Genomic DNA, 20,470 nt, shown 5'->3' on the forward strand with positions numbered 1-20,470 from the left:
GTTCACAGGTCGCCGGAACATTGAGGGCCGAAGGGTCTGTTCTGTGCTGTATTGTTTTATTCTATGTTCTATGCACCACTGTTCAGCAATACATCCTCTCTGCAGACTTCGAAATAATGCATTTGATTCTCTCAAAAGAATGTTGATATTTATTATGAATAGGTAGCGCCCAAGCAGAAATCTGTATGACATCTCATGAGTCTTTCACTCCAAAATGAACATTCCTTTATTCCATTGTTTCTAATGGAAGATAGTGGCCGGGATGGAGTCCTGTGCTGCAGGTTGGCCGCTCTGACTGCTTTGCATTTTTTTGCCCCGTTTCTTGATTTTTGTTGTTTACTTCGTTAAATCTCAGCTCTGCCATCACTTGGATGGTGACGATCGACCAAAACTGTCTTCGTGCAGTTTGCACATTCTCCACGTGCCTGTGTCGGTTTCCTCTGGGTGTTCCAGTTTCCTCCCGAAGTCCAAAGTCAGGTGAATTGTTCATGGTTATTTGCCTGTTTTTTGTGCATTTATCAGTGGTAAATAAGTGTAGTTGTGTGAATCTTCTGAGGGTCAGTGTGTACTTGTTGGGCTGAAGAGCCTGTTTCCACAGTATTAGGAATCTGATCTGAAAAAGTGCACATCAAGTTGTTTTGAGCTGGGGCCAAGGAGTAGGCCAAGAGCAGGGCCTGGAGTGTCCACATAGAGTTCGATCCAGGTTGAGAAGTTTGAGATTGGCCCAGGTTGTAGACTTCGAGATGTGTCCAGAACGTGGACATTGAAATGGGCACAGGTGTGGACTTCGCGATGGGTCACTGGGCAGATCTTCAGGAGGGCGCAGTGCGCGAACCTTGACTGGACCCAGTGCGCAGGAGAGTGAGTCATAACTGGCTTTTGTGAAACAGACAGCAGAGTTTTCATAAGATTTGTACCTTAGGTTGAGTTTCTTGGTGTAGGTTTGCTCGCTGTGCTGGAACCTCAGCCAACAAACGTTCATCTCGTGGCTGCTGCATGGTCGAAGAGACCAGATCAGTGGCACAAGGTTTCCCATGTGGATTAACAAAATTGACAGCAATGGTCTCCAATGTAGATGGAAGCGAGGCGTTGCTTGTAGAATGGCGGTGCAGGCATCATCAATGTCGAAGCCAGTCTAAATTCTCCTTATTTCCTTGTTCTTATACTGTTCAAAATGGCAGATTTCCTGTTAACAAATGAAAACATTCGCCTTTTTAATTGTATTTTTACTGCAAAATACATGTGTCAAGAAAATGAAAATCCAAATCCAAAATTCTACTCGCTGTTCCATGCCAACTCAACTGTTCTACAACCATGTCTTTATATTAGCCCCAAACCAATAGTATTTGATCTTCAACACTAAGATTAAGACATTAATAATGATCCCCTTTAAAATCCAAACATATTGCAAACTGGTTTTCTGAAATTTATAGGTTAGTCGGTTTTTCAAATGGAATTTCCACCTCATCAATCTATCTTGACTTTGTCTCTGCTGATTACTTTCAGTTCCAATAATTTCTCCAAAACTGTTTATTCAATAAATTCATTTTATTTTTGCACACCAGACGTAGATTTCCCAGTATTGCTGGGAACACTTTTGTTTTGATTTTTCCTTCTTCGAAGACAGAACGGAAGTGGCTGTTTCATTGTTCAGCCATTTCCCTGCTCTCCAATCGCAATTTATTGGTTTCAGACTGTAACAAGGGTGCAATTGCTTTCTCCAGCCTTTGCCATTGGAACACTTTTAGAAGCTGTTGGAGTCCACGCTTTTGCACAATGCTCAAATACACTTTTGAAATCCATCAGTTCCAGACTCAACCGACACAATGATTGACATTCCACAATCACAGATACCAGACGGAAATGCAAAACGATCTACATTAGACAGACATTCAAATACGAGGACCGAAGCCGAGAATGTTATCACACTTCAAGTGCTCGTGCAAATACTTTTTGACAGTTGTGAGGTTACATGTGACAACTCCCCTCTCAGGAAGTACATTCCAGACACCAATAGACTATGAAAGAAAATCGATCTTTCAGTCCTCTTTTAACATCCACCACTTCACTTCAAAAGTGTTCTCCTTTGCTCCTCACCCTTTGACTTGAGCCATCAACTGCTGTCTATCCTTTTAAGTCCATTTCACTCATAAACTTGTAACTCTGAATCATGTCCCCCTTAGCCTTCGCTGCCCCAAAGGAAACAATAAGCTCTTATTCAGCCAACCTTCATAGCTGATATTCTCCAACTCAGGGAACATCCTGTTTAATCACCTCAACAACACAATCACATCCTTCCTGTGATGCGACATGAAGAACTAGACCCAGTATGCCATCTTGGCATAACCAATGTCCTGTATAGGCTTTTAATCTCTGGCTCCATAAATAAACACGATGCCTACGGTAACCTTCACCTTCTTTAACTTGTCCATTAGCCTGTCCATTCACTTCAGGAATCCGTGGAGAATCGCCTTCTCAGCTGGTTAATGTGTTGCCATTCTTTGAGTACTCGCAGCCTCGTTCCTTCTTCCTCAGTGAATGACTTCATATTTAATGGTGTTACATTTCATCCCCCATTGAACTGCCAGTGTGACCATTGCATCCATATATTCCTGTATCATAATGGCTGTGAGGATACCCGCGACAACTCCCTTTGCAGGGAATGCGTGAATGTATTTACTACACTCCCCATTCACATTCCTCTCTACATCATTGAGAAATACCACAAATAATGAGTAACACAGCGCTGACCCCTGTAGCAGACCAGGAGGCATTGTTCTCCTGCTCAAAAATGGATTCAAATACGACCCACTGTCTCCTGCACGAAAATATTTTCGAATGTAATGTCTTAAAATGGTCATATTATTACAATATTTAACTTTTTTTATCTGTTTCCTATTTGTGGTTTTTTCAAAGTCCTTTTGAACGAATTAATTAAGCGAGTATCTCAAACAGTTTTAATTAAATTTGCTGCACATAGCTACCTTCCATTAACGTTATGATCACTATTGCTGTTCAAAACTTGCCTAGAAATGGAAATCTTTTATCTCCTTTCGGGAGTTCCTCCAATATATTCCTGAGCAATGATTTGATGCTCACTTCTTTATGGTTATCTATTAAATCTTTGATATATTTCCAATTCAGTGAAACCACATTAATTATTGTTTGTTTCTCTGGCAGGTACTGTGACTATTTTGTTGCACTTGACGTATGCTTAGAATATACTGGGATTCTCCCTGAGCTTGCCTGCCAACAGTTCTCTGCGTCCTGTGATAGACAATCTCCTCCATGTGATTTTTCTAAGTTTCACTGCGATTACAAATCATTCCTTGAAACTGTTGACAACAGTCCGAGTACACTCATCAGACAATCTTGGCATCTGAGGGATTAATCTGCAGAATTCCATCGAGCAAATGTCGTCAGTATATGATGGTTTGCATCACGACACCAAAACTGTACACACACACACCAGATACAGTCTCATCAACACGGTGTAAGTGTTGCAATACATCGTTACTTTCGGATCGGATGCTGATAACTTTACTGCAAACAACAAATAGTCGGGAATCACAGCCGGTTAGATAGTATCCATAGAAAGGGAGAAGAATAACATTGCAATCGAGACGACGTTTCATCACCTGCATGCTGATTCCCTTGAAATGGATTCAGACATAATTTTAAACTTCCTATTTCCAGATGCTGCTCCGAATGCCCTTACTTTCTGAGTATCAAATATCACATTCTTTACAATAAATTCCTTCTAGTTCATGAAAGGTTAAATGTTCTGTAGATCTCCATTGTCCCTCTTCTTCCTTTTTTGGATAAATGGAATGCATTTATAACCTTCGAAAGTGAATAGGGAAGAATAAATTGATTGGCAACACAATCGGCAGATCTATTGCTACTTCCTGCGAAAATCTGGTTTGAAGGACAGCTGGTCCATCAGACTCATCAATACCCAATCTTCCAGATACTAACATGCCACTGAAATGCATGCTTTTCGGGTTTAGTTGCACATGTCCCATGATCCCGTGGTATTTCCGAGAGATTTTCTGTATCCTTCTCTGGGAGACGTGTTATAACTCACGCAAACATCTTTTCATATATTCAAAGCCTGGAAAATATTTTTAACGTTTGTGTGAGTGTCTGTTTTATCAAGCTTGGACTTTCCTAGGCTCAGTGAGATGGATAAAGTTCAGCAGATGTCCTCGCACCTGATCGTGCATTCGTTCCACTGTGGGAATTTTCTTCTCTTACAGGCATTTATTCACATACTAATACTTGCTGATCGACTATTAACCAGCACAGTCCAGACGATATGTGGCTGAGGCTCGTGATTGGGCTGAGTGCCAACTTGCTCATTGTAGGGCAATGAACTTTAGCTAATTGTCAAATGATTGTAACCTACACAACCACTCAGCTCTCTCTAAATGGTCGGAGTGAGTTTTGACCATAAGGTCGACTTGTCTCTCCCCTTGAGCACACGAATAAACAGTCAATAACTCAAGATTTGTGTGGCACAGGTTATCGTCCCGTGAAATTGGACCACGACAAGCGAGTCACCCACAGCATAATATTATCCCAGTTCTCACAGTTGGAGACGTCTGCAGGACTTCTATTACAGAGGTTTTTAGACATGAAACTTTTATTTTTTCTTTTTATTCGCAATCTCCATGAGTCGGCGATTTTGTTTTAACTTCAAAACGGAGACGAGAATTCTTCCCTTAAACAATGGGGTTGAGTTTTGAGTTGAGAAGTGAGAGGCGGTTTCGTCCCTGAAGATACGTGGTTCTGTGTTTTCTTTACTATTCCGGGATTGTGTTTTAATTGAAGAAGTAAAACGACTTTTTGTCCCTGAATCTACGATGTTCTGTGTTTTTATTTCACGAACAAGAGGTTGTGTTTGAGTTCAGAAGGCGTACGCGGTTCCTCATTGGATGTACAGGGTCCTGCAGTGTTTTAAATACTATTTTCTCGCCACTGCACAGGAGAGTTTCATTCACCGTTGGCGGCGTTTCCCTAAGTTGCCTGCCTAAGTTTCACTTTTGGATGTGGTTCCAGAGGCTTTTTTCATTTTGTTTTGATCCCGCAGGATCGTTTTCTTTTTCCTTTTACAAACATTGAGCTTCGGGCTATGGCCTGTGGCAAGAGCGATTGCTTTTGGAGTGTTTCTTAAAACTCCCCCTGCATTTTGTCCTTTGAGCCGACTAGCATGAGTAGGGAGCTGGGTTCCTTGTTAAGTACGGGCTGTTCTGAATCTCTAAAGCAATCTTGGGTTGGAGGAGACCGCGCCACACTTTGTGTTTAATTCAGCGGTGTTTGCCTTGTGTTGTTGGTGGGGATCCCGATATTTGTTGTCTGAATCAGTTTCTCTGTTGTATCTGTTTTGGCTTGTCATGTTCTGCTGTTTTGTCTTGTTTCTCTGTTCGGCTTCAGCCTGTTTGTTCTGGTGTTTGTCCTTTGCTTCCTGTTGTTCTTTTCTTCCATTCCAGGACAATGGAATCGCTAAATTCTAAATGCAGGAGGATGCCTGCCGGCAGGGACTAATGAAACAAATCTCGCTGATCATAGTCTATTTGCATCTCGAGGAAAACACAGAAGCGTCGTGGTAAGTCTGCTCCAATCAAGGCAATAGATATCCTGGTCCTTCCAGGTCACCGGCCGATAAACTTTGAGAGATGATATATAGTGGGCGTTTGCTCTTTTGTCCCGTTCGTAAATAAAAAGGAAAGCTCGCGAGGGACAAAATGCTCCGAGACAGGCTAATTCAATTCTCGCTAATTGGCCACAAGATATTGGCGTGATTACTGAATGGGATCCTAGTTTCCGGAACTAAAGTGATGCTGAGAGCATCTTAGGCTTTTCAAAATTAGCTTTTAAAGATTTGGTAGATCCAGGGTTATGAGAGGTGAAACCCCGTTTGATAAGCCCTGGACACAATCTCAGGTTCGCAGCATGCTCCTACATGCCCCGATCCATTAGAGTGTCCAATCTGATTTTTAATTGGCTTCTCAAATCTGCAGTAATTCCAGTTGCTTACTTCAGAATTTAATGAATTTGGGCAATTTTTTGGGCAACATTGGGCAGTTATTAAATGCTCAGTTGTATTTCCCCTGGGTGTTGGACACACGTAGAGGCACGAACAACTTGCCATGCTCATTCTGTTAGAATTGCAAACGAAACTGCTGGAAGGTTTTAGAGTTTGGTTCAGCAGCCATGTGTCACAGCCACGATTTATGAGTCTGAGCAACCCAACTTGAATAATCTGGATTGCGACTGTCTCATTACCCTTATAAGCATCATTAGATTTAAAATAATAATGGAAAAGGAATAGATCAGGTCGAAAAGTTGAAGCTCTAAATTGGAGAAAGGCAAAATTGGACTGCATTCGGCAAAAACTTTCGAAAGCTGATTGGGGGCAAACTTTTGCTGGTAAAGTGACGGCTGAAAAATGGGAAGCCTTCAGAAACAGAAATAACGGGAACCCAGAGAAAGTATATTCCTGTTGGGGTGAAAGGAAAGGCTGGTATGGAAAGGGAATGCTGGTAGGTATAGGAAACCCTAAAGAAAGTGAGGGTGAGTTTAAGAAAAAGAAGAAAGCAAATGTAAATTATACACAGGAGAGATCGAGTGATTCCTTCGAAGAGCATAAATAAAACAGGAGTTAACTGAAGAGGGAAATCAGGAGGGCAAAAGGGAGACATGAGATAGCTTTAGCAAATGGAATTAAGGAGAATCCAAAGCGATTTTACAAATACATAAAGGACCAAAGGTAACCTGGGGAGAGAATACCGCCCTCCAAAAATCAGCAATGCGGCCTTTGTGTGGGGCCGCAGAAAATACGAGAGATGCTAAATGAGTATTTTGCATCAGTATTTACGTGGAAAAGGATATGGAAAATATCGACATAGAGAAATGGATGGTGACATCTTGCGAAATGTCCATATTATGGAGGAGGAAGTGCTGGATGTCTTGAAATGCATAAAGGTGGGTAAATCCGCATGACCTGAGCAGGTGTACCCTCGAGCTCTGTGGGAAGCTGGAGAAGTGATTGCTGCGCCTTTTGCTGAGAAATTCTTACCATCGATAGTCACAGTTGAGGTGTCAGAAGAACGGAGGTTGGCTAACGTGGTGTCACTGTTTACGAAGGATGATAAGGACAAGCCAGGGAACAAAAGAACAATGAGCCTGAAGTCGGTGGTGGGCAAGTTGTTTCAGGAAATCCTGAGGGACAGGATGTATATGTATTTGGAAAGGCAAGGACTGATTAGGGACATTCAACATGGCTTTGTGCATGGGAAATCATGTCTCACAAATTTGATTGAGGGTTTTGAGGTAGTAACAGAGACAATTGATGCGGGCAGAGCGGTAGATATGATCTTTTTGAACTTCAGTAATGCGCTCAACCAAGCGTTCCATGGGACACTGATTCGCAAGGTTAGATCTCACGGAATACAAGGAGAAATAGCCATTTGGATACCCAACTAGCTGAAACATAGAAGGCAGAGGGTGGTTTAGGAGGTTTGTTTTTCAGAGTGGAGGCTAGTGACCAGTGCAGTGCCACAATGATCGGAGCTGGGTCCTCTACTTTTAGTAATTTACATAAATGATTTGAATGCGAGCATAAGAGGTACAGTTAGTAAGTTTGCAGATGACACAAAAATTGGAGGTGCAGTGGACAGCGAAGTGGGTTACTTCTGATTGCAACAAGACCTTGACCAGATGGGTCAATGGGCTGAGAAGTGGCTGATGGAATTTAATTCAGATAAATGCGAGATGCTGCATTTTGGAAAAGCAAATCTTCGCAGAATGTATGCGCTTAATGGTAAGGTCCGAGGGTGCGTTGCTGAACAACGAGACCGTGGAGTGCAGTTTCATTGCTCTTTGAAAGTGCAGTCGCAGGTTCGGTAGGCTAGTGAAGAAGGTGTCTGTATCCTTTCCTTTATTGGTCAGAGTATTGAGTACAGGAGTTGGGAGATCATATTGTGGCTGTACAGGACATTGGTTAGGGCACTGTTGGAATATTGCGTACAATTCTTGTCTCCTTCCTACCTTCCTATCGGAATGATGTTGTGAATCTTGAAAGGCTTGAGAAACGACTTACAAGGATGTTGCCTGGGTTGGAAGATTTGATCTATAAGGAGAGGCTGAACAGGCTGGGGCTGTTTTCCCTGGAGCGTCGGAGGCTGAGCGGTGACCTTATAGAGATTTACAGAATTATGAGGGGCATGGATAAGGTAAATTGGCTAAGTCTTTTCCCTGGGGTTGGGGGAGTCCAGAACAAGAGGGTTTAGCGTGAGAGGGGAAAGGTATAAAAGAGACCTGCGGGGTAACTTTTTCACGCAGAGGGTGGTACGTGTATGGAATGAGCTTCCAGCAGAACTGTTAGTGGCTGGTACAATTGCAAGATTTAAAAGGCATTTGGATGCATATATGAATAAGAAGAGTTTGGAGGGCTATGGGCCGGGTGCTGATAGGTGGGTCTAGGTTGGGTTGGGATATCCGGTCAGCATAGATTGGTTGGACCGCAGATTCTGTTTCAATGCTTTACATCTCTATGACTTTATGAATTTATGTAAGCGGACACACGTTTTAATGCAGCTGCAGTCATTTCACAGCCGCCAACATTATAAATGAGCAATTACTGGTCAGAATTACTCAAGGTTTCTCATCTGGGATTTATATTAATGGATTAGCACGAGATAATTATAATGGACTGCAGTGTTGGAAACTGTGCAAGTTACAGATTTTCAAATTGAATTTTGAATAACTGAATATCCACTGGTGACTTTTGAAGTGTCTTCATCACTTGTTTAGTTTCCACCTCTGAATTACCGTTAATGATTTATTTCGTTTTCTTTTAAGAATCGATTGTACTGGCCCTGAATCACAAAAATCACAATTATTTGGTAGGATTGATTGGTTTTATTTCTTTATACATTGTCTTTGATCTTTGTCCTCGCGTAATTTGAAATGCTGTTGCATTCATTCATTGTTAAAGAATGCAAAGATAACTTACTGGCCACTTGAAAGAATTCTGCAGTGATAGGGCGATAGAGATATGTTTACCAGATAGAACTCGCACAAGCTTGGAGATGTTCTTAGCTGACCTTGAATGGGTCGAAACAAAATTTTAAAAAACAAAGGGAAACAGTGTCAGGCCACTAAGGCTGAGGAATATACAAACATTGCTAAAGAGGAGAAAGTGTTTGTGCAGATGCTGTCGATAATGGCCAAGAGTATGCTGCTGAGAAAAGCACAGCAGGTCAGGCAGAATCCGAGGAGCTGGAAAGTTGATACTTTTGGCAAAAAGCCTTCATCAGGAATTAGGCTGAACGACGCGGGGATGGACAGATAAATTGGATGGGGTGGGGCTAAGTAATTTAGCTCGAGAGTGCAATAGGTGGCTGAAGGAGAGGGTAAATGTGATACGGCCGAGGAGAGGGTGGAATGGCTAGATGGGAACAAAGATGGACAGAATGGAAAGGTCCTGAGGACAGTGCTGAGCTGACAGGTTGGTACTGGAGTACGGCGGGTGGAGGGGAAATGTGCAAACTGGTGAAATCCAAATTGATGTCCTGGGGTGGGAGTGTCACAAAGCAAAATATGAGACGTTTTTCCTTCAGGCCTCAGATGGTAAGGGACAGCTGATTGAGGAGGCCCAGGACCGGCATGCTCTCGGCAGAGTGGGAGTAGGAGGTGAAGTGTTCGGCCACGGCGTGTTTAGGTTGATTGATGCTGGTGTTCCGGAGATGATATAAATGAAACCACATCGGGAGCAAGTGATTTAGTAAATGACATGTGTGGAAGTACATGTGGATCATTGGTGAATACTAAAGGATTTTTTGCGGCTTTTGATGGAGTTGAGAGAGAGGTGCGGGCACAGGTTTTGCAGGTCATGCGTTGGCAGGGGAAGGGGTCGGGAGAGGAGGGAGGATTGTCAGGGTGCATGATTCTGAGGAGGTAGTCTTGGAGGGAATTTTCATTACATAATGCTGATCGGGGTGGGATGAGAAATATATCTCTCGTGGTGGTGTCCGTTTGTAGGTGGCAGATATAGCGGATGGTGATGCGGATTATACGGTGAGATGGAAGGTGAGGAAGGGGATTCTGGATCTGTAGCGGATGGATGGGTGGGTTTCTAGGGCGGAGATGCGGGATGTGGATGGGTTGCGCTGGAAGGCATAATCAGCCACGTGAGTGGGAAATTGCGTTGTTTCAAGAAGTAGGCCATCTTGTATGTTTTGTGGTCTTCCTGGGAGTAAATGCGGAAAAGGCGGAGGATTTTGGAATAAAAATAACATTTTTTGCAGGAGGAAGGGTGGGATGTTGTGTCATCCATGTAGCTGTGGGAGTTGGTGGGTTGGCAGAAAATGTCAGTGTTCAATTGGTCACCGTTGATGGAGATGGCGAGGTCCATTAAGGGGAGAGAGGTGTCAGAGATGGTCCAGGTGAATATGACGTGCCGGTGGAATGTGTGCTGAAGTTGATGGACTGCTCAACCTCCACGTGTGAGAATGAGATTGGACCAAAGCAGTCATCAATGTATTGGAGGAAAATATCTGCAGTGTGGTGGGAGATAGACTGTTCCACATCGCCGATAAAATGGCAGGCATAGCTCGGGCACTTACGGGTGAACATGGCTACCACTTTCGTCTGGAGGAAGTGGGAGCATTCGAAGGGAGAAATTGTTGAGTGTGAGGGCCAGTTCACCCAAGGGAATAAGACTGTGAGTGGAAGGGTACTGATGGAGTGGTCAGGAGAGGAAGAAATGGAGCACTCGATGTCCTGGTCATGGCGGGTGGAAGTTTATAGGTACTGTGTGTCCATGGTGAAGATGAAGCATTGGGGGGCAGGGAAACGGAAATCTTGGAGGAGCTACAGGGCGTTAGTGGCATCCCAAACATATGAGGGGAGTTCCTGTCCCTGAGTGTCGGGGGTGGGGGGGGGGGGGGAATGGCAATATCGAGGTGTTTGGAGATGAATTCGTTGGGGCACGACTGGTTGAGGTGACAGGTCACCGGAGGTGGTCAGGCTTGCAGATCTTCCATATGGGTTTGAATCGGGTGGTGAGCAGTTCATGAAGCATTGGAAGCTTTGGCTGGGAGTTCCCCTGCTGTGATGAGGTTGCGTACGGTCTGAGAGATAATCGTTTGGTGCTGGGAGTGAGGTCGTGGTCGAATGGGTGGTAGGAGGAAGTGTCTTTAAGTTGGTGCCTGGCTTCAGCAGTGTCGAGGTCAGTTCACCAAACTACCACTGAACCTCCGTCTCTGCTTGTTTGATGATGAGTTTATCATTAGAGCAAAGGGAGTGGTGGACCGGGCTTTGTGAGTGTAAGACCTTGGAGTGCGGAAGTGTGTGGACAGTCTGAGGCTGTGAATATCTCGTCGTGATTTCAAAGTAAAGGGCGAGAGGGCAGGAAACAACTCGGCATGGTTTGAGCAGGGAGGTGGAGTGTTTTGTAGGTGGGTTATGGGGTCCAGGAAGGTGGGAAGGAGTCTTCGTTTAAAAAGTGAGCTCAGAGGTGGACATCGCAGCAGTGTTTGACGTCACATCACATATTGAATTCGTTGGCATGTGAAGGGATGGGAATAAAGATACGGCCTCTACTAATGATTGTTCCTTTGCTCTCACTGAGGGAGAGATCTGGGAAGAAAGTGAAAACTTGGGAGGGCGAGGGAACAGATCCTGGAATGGGGATGGAAGCGAGGGGGCAGAGACTGTAACTGGGGTGGGCTTAGTATTGGGATACCCGGGAGTGATGACATTTGGGAAGTGATGCTCATCCAGAGGTTCTGGGGGCAGTGGTGTTGACAGTGGTGACCACTGCCCTGGTCGCTATGAGGGCAGACAAACGCCCCCACAATCGCTACAAGGGCCAGTAAACTGTTGCCATCATCATTCCGAGGGCCAGACAGCTGCCACTGTCATCGCTTCGAGAGCCACAGAATTGCAAGCACGATCGTGATGAGGGCCAGAGAAATGCCGTCGTGATCGCAATGAAAACCAGCTAACCACTGCTGTGACCACAACGAGGGCCAGAACCCGCCACCATAACCACTACGAGGACCAGAGAACTGCCACCGCTATTGTTATGAGGGTCAGATAACCGCTGCCCTGAACGTGATGAGGGCTACAGAACCACCACTGCAAATGTTACGAAGGCCAAACAACCTTGGCTGTTATCTGACGAGCGCCAGACAACCGCTGCCATGATCGCTAGGATGGCCAGACAAACTCTGCCCAGATTTGCAAGAGAGCCAGACACCCTCGGGCATGACCACCATGAGGGCCAGAGAGCTGCCACCACAATCATTACAAGGGCTAGACAAATGCCACTGCAATGGCTGCAAGATCCGCTGCTGCGGAGACAAACACAAGCTTCAAAACTGCTTCAACCATTACTGTCAACAGCAGCATTACCAACACCATGGGCTTCACCACATCCATCCCCGCAGCTGCCATCATCACAACAACTTCAAACCCCACATACCCAATTCAACACACACCGACAATGCGCCAAGCACAGATCTCAGCGTTACCGCCCAGCACTATAGAAACCGTGGGTAGTCAACAATAAGTCAAATGATACCACCACTGGACCCCCTCTACCTCCACCACCCCAGTTATCTTCATCCATTGACACATCAATGAATTCAATATATGTTGTGGCATCGACCACTTCTTCTGCCATCTCCGACTCCAAGCTCACTTTTTCAATCAACACTCTCGCCCACCTTCTGGCTCATCCGGCTACAACACACTCCATCTCCCTCGACACAACGTGACAGTCCGTTACGCGGCCGCAAACTCTTTTTGTCTAACTGATACTGAGATATAGTCACTGCTTAACTCTGTCCACCCCAATCTCCTACTCCAACATCTCATCTTCACAACATGCAACTGTCCACCCCCACTACTCCAGCACCAAACTCACCTTCGAACCAGCGGATTGGCGGGCTGCAGTAGTAGTTTATCGCACTGACCTGCACACTACTGAAGCCGGGTGTCAATTGAAAGACACCTCTTCCGATTGCCCCATCGACCACGGCCTCACATCCTATCATCAAACCATTATCTCCCAAACAATACACAAACCCATTGCCTCAGGGGCTCAGCCACCCATAGCTTCCAAACTCACAGTATGTGAACTCCGCACCGCCCAATCCCTCCTCCGTCCTAAGATTTACAAGCCTGGGTACCCCAGCACCTATCATCTCAGCCTTTTCGTGCGCCTCCAAATTAATCTCCATATGCCTCGATACTGTTCTGAACAAATCCAGTCAAGGAACACACCACATCTATTCGCGACTCCACACGTGCCCTAGACCTCCTCCAAGATTTTAGTTTCCCTTAACCCCAATAGCTCATCTTCACCATTGACATCCAGTCACTATACACCACCATCCGTCATGGCCAGGGCCTCCATTCCTTCTGTTATCCCCCTCCCGATGTCCTCACTAATACCCTCCCACTGACACGTTTATTCCCCTCGCTGAAGTGGTCCTTATCCTCAAACATTTCTCCTACGAATACCACTTCATTCAGATGAAAGAGGGAGCCATGGGCACCGCAAGGGCCTCAGCAATGCCTGTCTCTGTCGGCCAATGGAACATTCCATCTCTCGTCGTTACACCGTCACCTCTCTCCACATTATCCTCCGCTACATTGATGACTGCGTCGGCGCCACCTCGTCCTACCATGAGGTGGTTGAACTTTCATTAAATTCACCAACACATTCCACAACACCTTCCATTCATCTTGACAATATCTGATACCACTCTCCCTTTCCTGGACCGCACCATCTCCACCGACGGTGACCAACCAAACATTGACATTTTCCACAAACCCTCTGACTCCCGGAGCTACCTGGAGTAAAGGTCCTCCTACCCTGCCTCCTGCACAAATGCTATGTTTTATTCCCAACTGCTCTTCCTCCACCGCATTTGCTCCCAGGAGGACAGGTTCCATCACAGAACATACCAGATGGCCTCTTTCTTTAAAGAAAGCAATTTTCCTACCCACTTAGGGGATGATTCCCTCCAGTTCATCTCAACCACATCCCGTATCTCCACCCTCGAAACCCGCCCTCCAACCACTCAGCTTCTCACCACCAATCTCCTTATACATCCCAACATCCTCAATTATTTTTGCCAACTGCAAACGGACCGCACCACCAAAGATATAATTTCCTACACAAACATATCTGCTTTCCGTAAAGACTATTCCCTCCAAAACATTGTCAGAATCACGCCGACATAATAAGCCACCCACCCCTTCCAACACCTTCCTGTGCCTCCGCAGGAGTTGCAAAACCTGCGACCACACCTTCCCACTCAACTCCTTCTACGCCAAAAAGGAGTGTGCCTCATTCATTAACCCACTCATCAACACATGTATTTCCTAGTCTGTTGCTCCCGATGTGGTCTCCTCCACACTGGGGAGACAAGATGTGACATTTAGAGGGCGTCAGATCACACCTCTGGGATATTCGCATCAATCAATCTGACCACCCTCCGGCCAATAGTTCAACTCTCCCTTGAACTCTGTAGGGGACATGCAGATCGTAGGCCTCCTCCATCGTCAATCCCTCACCACGCGACGGCTGGAGGAAGAACGCCTCATCTTCTGCATTGGGGTGCTCCAGCAACACAACATCAATGTGAATTTCATCAGTTTACTCATTTCCCCATTTCCCCACCTTACCCAAGCACCTTCCTCATGTCACGTACCATCTGTCTAACTTACTTCACAGCTGTTCAACTCCACCAGCCGCTTCTACCTATCATAGCTACCCCCACCTCAGCTAGCTTCACCCCAGCCCCTCCCTCCTCGTCTGTTTCTTGATGAAGGGCTTTTTTCCCCAAAACGTCGGTTCTCCTGCTCCTCGGATGCTGCTTAACCTGCTGTGCTTTTCAGCACCGCACTGTTGACTAAACACAAAGACATTATGCTCTTCAGGAATACAAAGCCTATGATGATTGGCTTACTGCAGCTATTTGAGGATTGGTGATGACACTGATAGGAATGAGGAATGGGCACTTTATTCCAGGATACACAATGAGCCGTTAAGCTCACCGAATTGTCCCCAGCACACTCCCTCATTACAAACCTTTCCTTCTTTTGAAACGAAAGCGTTCAGTCTTCATGGCTAATATCATGGGAATGAGCGGGCTGAGCTATCCTAAACCAGCCGCCATCCGGGTAATCAGAGTCATCAGAGCGAAATACTGAGAGCATGATCAAAATGGCCCAATTTGCTCAATATGTCCAAAGGACGATATATTTGTCAAGTCACCAGAGTTCTGGGAGTGGCCTGAATCCAAATGGTTTGTGTTATTAAACTGAAACAACTGGTCCCTCTCTGAGGGAGGTGTTATATAGCCCACATTTGGAAAATAATCGAGAAGCTGATTCACTTTTGCTTCACCCGATGCTTCTTCATCATGCTGCCACTGACATGATCCAGACAAACAATATGAACGAGTCCAGGAATTTCCAGTCGCAAATGGGGTGGGCAGTGATTTTCTATTGGGATGGCCAGAACGAGACTGAACCACGACGCTACTTACAGGTAAAAGTGCCCTCGCGATCCCGCATACTGTCTACTGTGTGTTAGACGCTTGATTGGGAACAAGGTATCCACTGGGGCTGGAAGGAACCACCCATGACCACCCAGGGAGCACTGCTGAGCAACCCTTTCAAAAGGACACCCTGGATTTGGGGACAAGCAGGCCTCAGTCCTGCATATTTACGACCGGGACAAATCAGCTATGACTCCTGGGGACGAATGACGAGCCTTTGCTTTAACTGTGGAAATATAACCACTGTGGGGGCGATGCGTCCTGAATGTACACTTGGAGATAACCTGGTGATCGGTATGCTTACATCCTAGCAAGGCGAAATTCTGTGAATATACACTGGTTGTCATTCAATTTTTGATGAGACCAACGATAACGGAGACTTGTGGGAACTCAGTGAATTTAACCTCCAAGGGACATCATTTTAGTAATTCTGGTTTGTCCAAACCGCCTGGCAGTTATTAAAATCTTCGACTTACGCTGAGGTATCTGATGCAGTCTCGAAAGGAAACGAGCGTTAGTCGCTGCTGCCAAGCAGGCAAAATGACAATCCAATCTTCTCCTCGCATTGATTGTCCAGCAAAACACGGTTAAAGATAAGATGAGGACGGGCAATTTAGACCCACATAAGTTACAGTAATCACAGCGGAAGCCCCTGCTGAATTTCACAACCGATTGCTTCAAATCGGGTTTTCACTCGATTCTCAAACCATTAAGTGGGTGGGCACTGCTGGAACTTTTGTGTTCCTTATTCGCTGATGCCTGTTCGAGTTGATTTACTCACTCACGTGCGGGAGAAGTGAATATTCAATACTTTTTTACAAACTTGGTGGCACCTAGATGTTCACAAAGCGGCTGAATAAAGAGCTGAAGAATGACTGATTTGTCGAAAAAAGACAAATGCTGTAAAGGGAATGTCCTGTTTTGTTGAACCACTCCCTTGCGTCCTGGGACATTTACTCGCCTCCAACTTGCATTGATAGAATTACATTGCATAGGTTTTTATGAAGGTAGACTAATAATAGCAGATGTTTGAGTAGATAAAAGAAAACAATCCTACCGACTGACGACGCAGCAACAATAATGTTGAAGAATTGGGAAATACCTGCATCAGTTAATCAAAACACTTCAAAGTTTATTTTCACATGTACGCCAAGCCAAATAATTATGACCGGGACCAATTGGAGCCTTGCTGAAAAGGTCTGTGCCTTGACATGCTGGTCATCTGTACTTCAGGCAAGGTCAGTTGGAGGCCCAAAAGGATACACGCGATGCAATGCAAAAGAGTGTGAACCCCCGGAGGAAAACCAGAAGGTCCTGAAGAGATACCGGTTCAGCCTCCTTCCGTGAATGGCTCAGCCTGATCTCTCTGCCTTTCGCGACATTCATTATTTTCTTTCTTTCACGAACTGTGATTAATTGGGGCACAACAGATAACCTGATAACCTCCAAAAAACAGGTGTCACATACTTTAGTTTGTGCACAAAATATCAAGAACTCTAGCTGATGGGCATACACCCATATCCCCATCCGGTCCAAATTCGCACCATTGAGCCAGTATCGAATTTGAGCGACTTGCAGCTTTCCCTTGCATTTGAAACTTCTGGACAAAAGATCGAAGTAAATCTACACATAATCCCATGTTTGATTCAGTTCACTGTTGTCACCCACCTCTCCAGCGCACTCACAGGTGCCCCGATTTCCCCTTCCTGATGAAACCCCCGATGATGATTCCCAGTCCGTGCAGCCTTCTGCCCCTTTCCTTTCTGAACCTGAGGATGATCTATCCGATCTCTAACCTCCACCCCTGAAAGTCACCCGGCTCTGAGTATAGACCTCATTTTGCTGACACCTCTAATCTGTTCTGCCCAAAAAGTGCTTTGGGATTATGAAAGAAAATTTTAGCAGATTTGACACAACATGTTTGTGGAAGCCATTTTTACACAAAGCAAACTTTGCAGAAAGATTCCAACTGCTGACCCTGCTGACGGAAACTGAGCTCTTCTATTGGATTTGATTCAAACGCAATTTTCATGGAAACAGCCTTCTAAATCTCTTTTAAACCCTCCACAACCTAAAATATCCGCAATATAACACGGTAACCAATACTTGTCATAGTACTCCAGGAGATGCCTCACCATTGTCATGTCCAACTTTGACATGATATCCCAATTCCTATGACCGAAGATCTGAGCAATTACAGCAAGCAGGCCAAATGCCTTCTTAACCTTCTTAAATGCTATTGCGATTCGTGAGACTTGGTTGACCAAAGGTTATTTTTAGCATCTAAATATCCTCAGGTATCGATGCTTCAGGCGGGAAGTAAAGGGAGGCAAACGGGATTGAGAAGCATATGTCAACGGATTTTGACATGATGTCGCAGTGAAAGCGTGATGGCGATAGGGGATCTTAGTTTTCCAAATTGGTTGGTATTTACGTAGCGGTGGAGGTATGGATGGAGATGAATTTGTACGGAGCATCCAGTAGTGTTCTCTATCGCAGTATGTAACTCGTCCAACTTGCGAAGGGGCTGCAATGAACCTGGTTTTGGGAAATGAGTCTGGCCAGTTGTTTGAAGTTTCAGTCGGGAATTACTTTGGGAATATTGGTCACAATACCATCAGATTTACAATACTTATGGACAAAGACCAGTGTGGACCAAATTGAAGCTGCTAAATTGGGAGATATCCAATAATACCAAAACTCGGGATGAGATGGAGAAAATAGATTGGGAGCAGCCGTTTGGAGGTAATTCCGTATTTGAATGTGAGAGGTCTTTTCAAACGAGTTTAATTCGAGTTGAGGAGAGATAGGTTACTGTGAAAATGAGGGATAGAAATGACAAGATTAGGGAACAATGGATGATAGGTGAAATTGTTGCGTTAGCTTAGAGGAAAAAGGAAGCGTGTACAGGGTTTAGGCGGCTGAAGACAGACAAAGGTTTGTAAAAATATCGGGAATGTATGACCACCTGAAACAACGAATTAAGAAGTCTAAAGGGGGCCATGAGACATGCACGTTTAAGGAAAATCTCAATCCTTTTTACTCATATAAAAGTAAAAAGCGTGCAACTAGAGTAAGGATTGGCTCAAACAGGGCAAAGCAAGATTGTTATATTTGGAGTCAGTGGAAATGCATGTGATTCTTAATGAGTACATTGCATCGTTTCTCACCGGGGAGAGGGGAATGTCGGATGTTAAGGTGAGGAATAGATTTTGATTACTCTCGAGCAAGTCGGCATTAGAAAGGAGGAAATGTTTGTATTCTGAAAGGCATGATTGTGGACACATGCGGAGGTCCGGATGGGATCTATCCCAGGTTAATGAGAGACCAAAGAGAGGAAAAGGCTGTGGTTTTTACATATATTTTTCCCAGCCTTCTTTAACACGGGTGTGGTCCGAAGAACTGGAGAATTTATAATATTGCCCCTTGTTAAAGAAGGAAACAGGAATGATCCAAGAAATTATTAACCGGTGAGTCTGATGTCAATGGTAGGGAAGCTGCTGGCTGAGATACTGAAGGGTAGGATCTATTACCATTTGGAGGAAAATAGGCTTATCAGTGTAAGGCGACATGTTATTTTGCAGAGGATGTCATGTCTTACAAACTTAATAGAATTCTTTGAGGAAGTGACAAAGTTAATGTCGAGGGAAGGGCTGCAAATATCATGTAAGTGGACTTCCGTATGGCGCTTGATCTCATTCCCTGGTGGACAAGGCCAATTCGCATGGGTTCAAGCGTGTAATAGCTCAATCGACAGAGAAATGGAATGGAAACATGAGACAGAAACGAATAGTGGAATCGAGTTACTCAAAATGGAGAACTGTGACTAATAATGTCCCACAGGGATTGGTGCTGGGACCGCTTTTTTTTTGATGTACGTACATTTTTTTGGAGAAAGATATAAGCTGCCTGACTAGCAAGTTTCCAGATGACATTAAAACTGAGGGAGTAGCAAATAGTGAAGAAGTCTTTTAGAGAACACAGAAGAAAGTGAGGACTGCAGATGCTGCAGGTCAGAGTCGCGAGTGTGTTGCTGGGGAAGCAAGGCAGTTCAGGGAGCATTCGAGGAGCAGGAGAATCTATGTTTCCAGCATTAGCCCGTCATCAGGATTGAGGCTTGTGGGCCGGATACTGAGAGATGAAAATGAGAGGGTGGTATTGGGGACAAGGTGGCTGAGAAAGAGATAGGTGATTGAAGGTGAGGGAGAAGGTGGTTGGTCAGAGCAGGGATTGGTGGGCAGATGAGGAGGGCGGTGCCTAGTGGGCCGCTTGGGACTCGGATAACGTGTGGGCGTGGGGAAATGACGAAGCCGTTGAAATCCATATTTAGCCGGTGAGGTTGCATCGTCCCAAGGCGGAATATGAGGTGTTCCTCCTCCAGGCGTCAGTTGGTGTCGGTTTGGCAGTGGAGGCGGCCCAGGACCTGTGTGTCCTTGATAGAGTGGGAGGGAGTGTTGAAATGTTCAGCCACGGGGTGGTGGGGTTGGTGGGTGTGAGTGCCCCAGAGATGTTCTCTGAAACGATCTGCAAGAAGGCATCCTTTCTCCCCGAAGTAGAGCAGCCCACATCGGATGCAACGCTTGCTGCAGATGACATTGGTAGAAGTAGAGATAAATTTTTGAAGGAGGTGACAGGATCCTTGTGTTGCGTTTGGATTGAGATGAGACGAGTGGCCTGGGCACAAGTTTTCCAATTCCTGCAGTGGCAGGGCAAGGTGTCAGGAATAGTGTGCGCGCTGATGGGGGCGTGGACGTGACAAGAGAGTCACGGAGGGGAAAGTCTCTTTGAGACGCTGATTGAAACAACAAGGAACATGTATCTTTGGTGGAGGGGTCCGTGTGGAGGTGTAGGAAGTCACGGAGAATGATGCAATGTATGTGGAGATT

Source organism: Chiloscyllium punctatum, chromosome 35 (assembly GCF_047496795.1).
Source record: "Chiloscyllium punctatum isolate Juve2018m chromosome 35, sChiPun1.3, whole genome shotgun sequence".
NCBI lineage: Eukaryota > Metazoa > Chordata > Chondrichthyes > Orectolobiformes > Hemiscylliidae > Chiloscyllium > Chiloscyllium punctatum.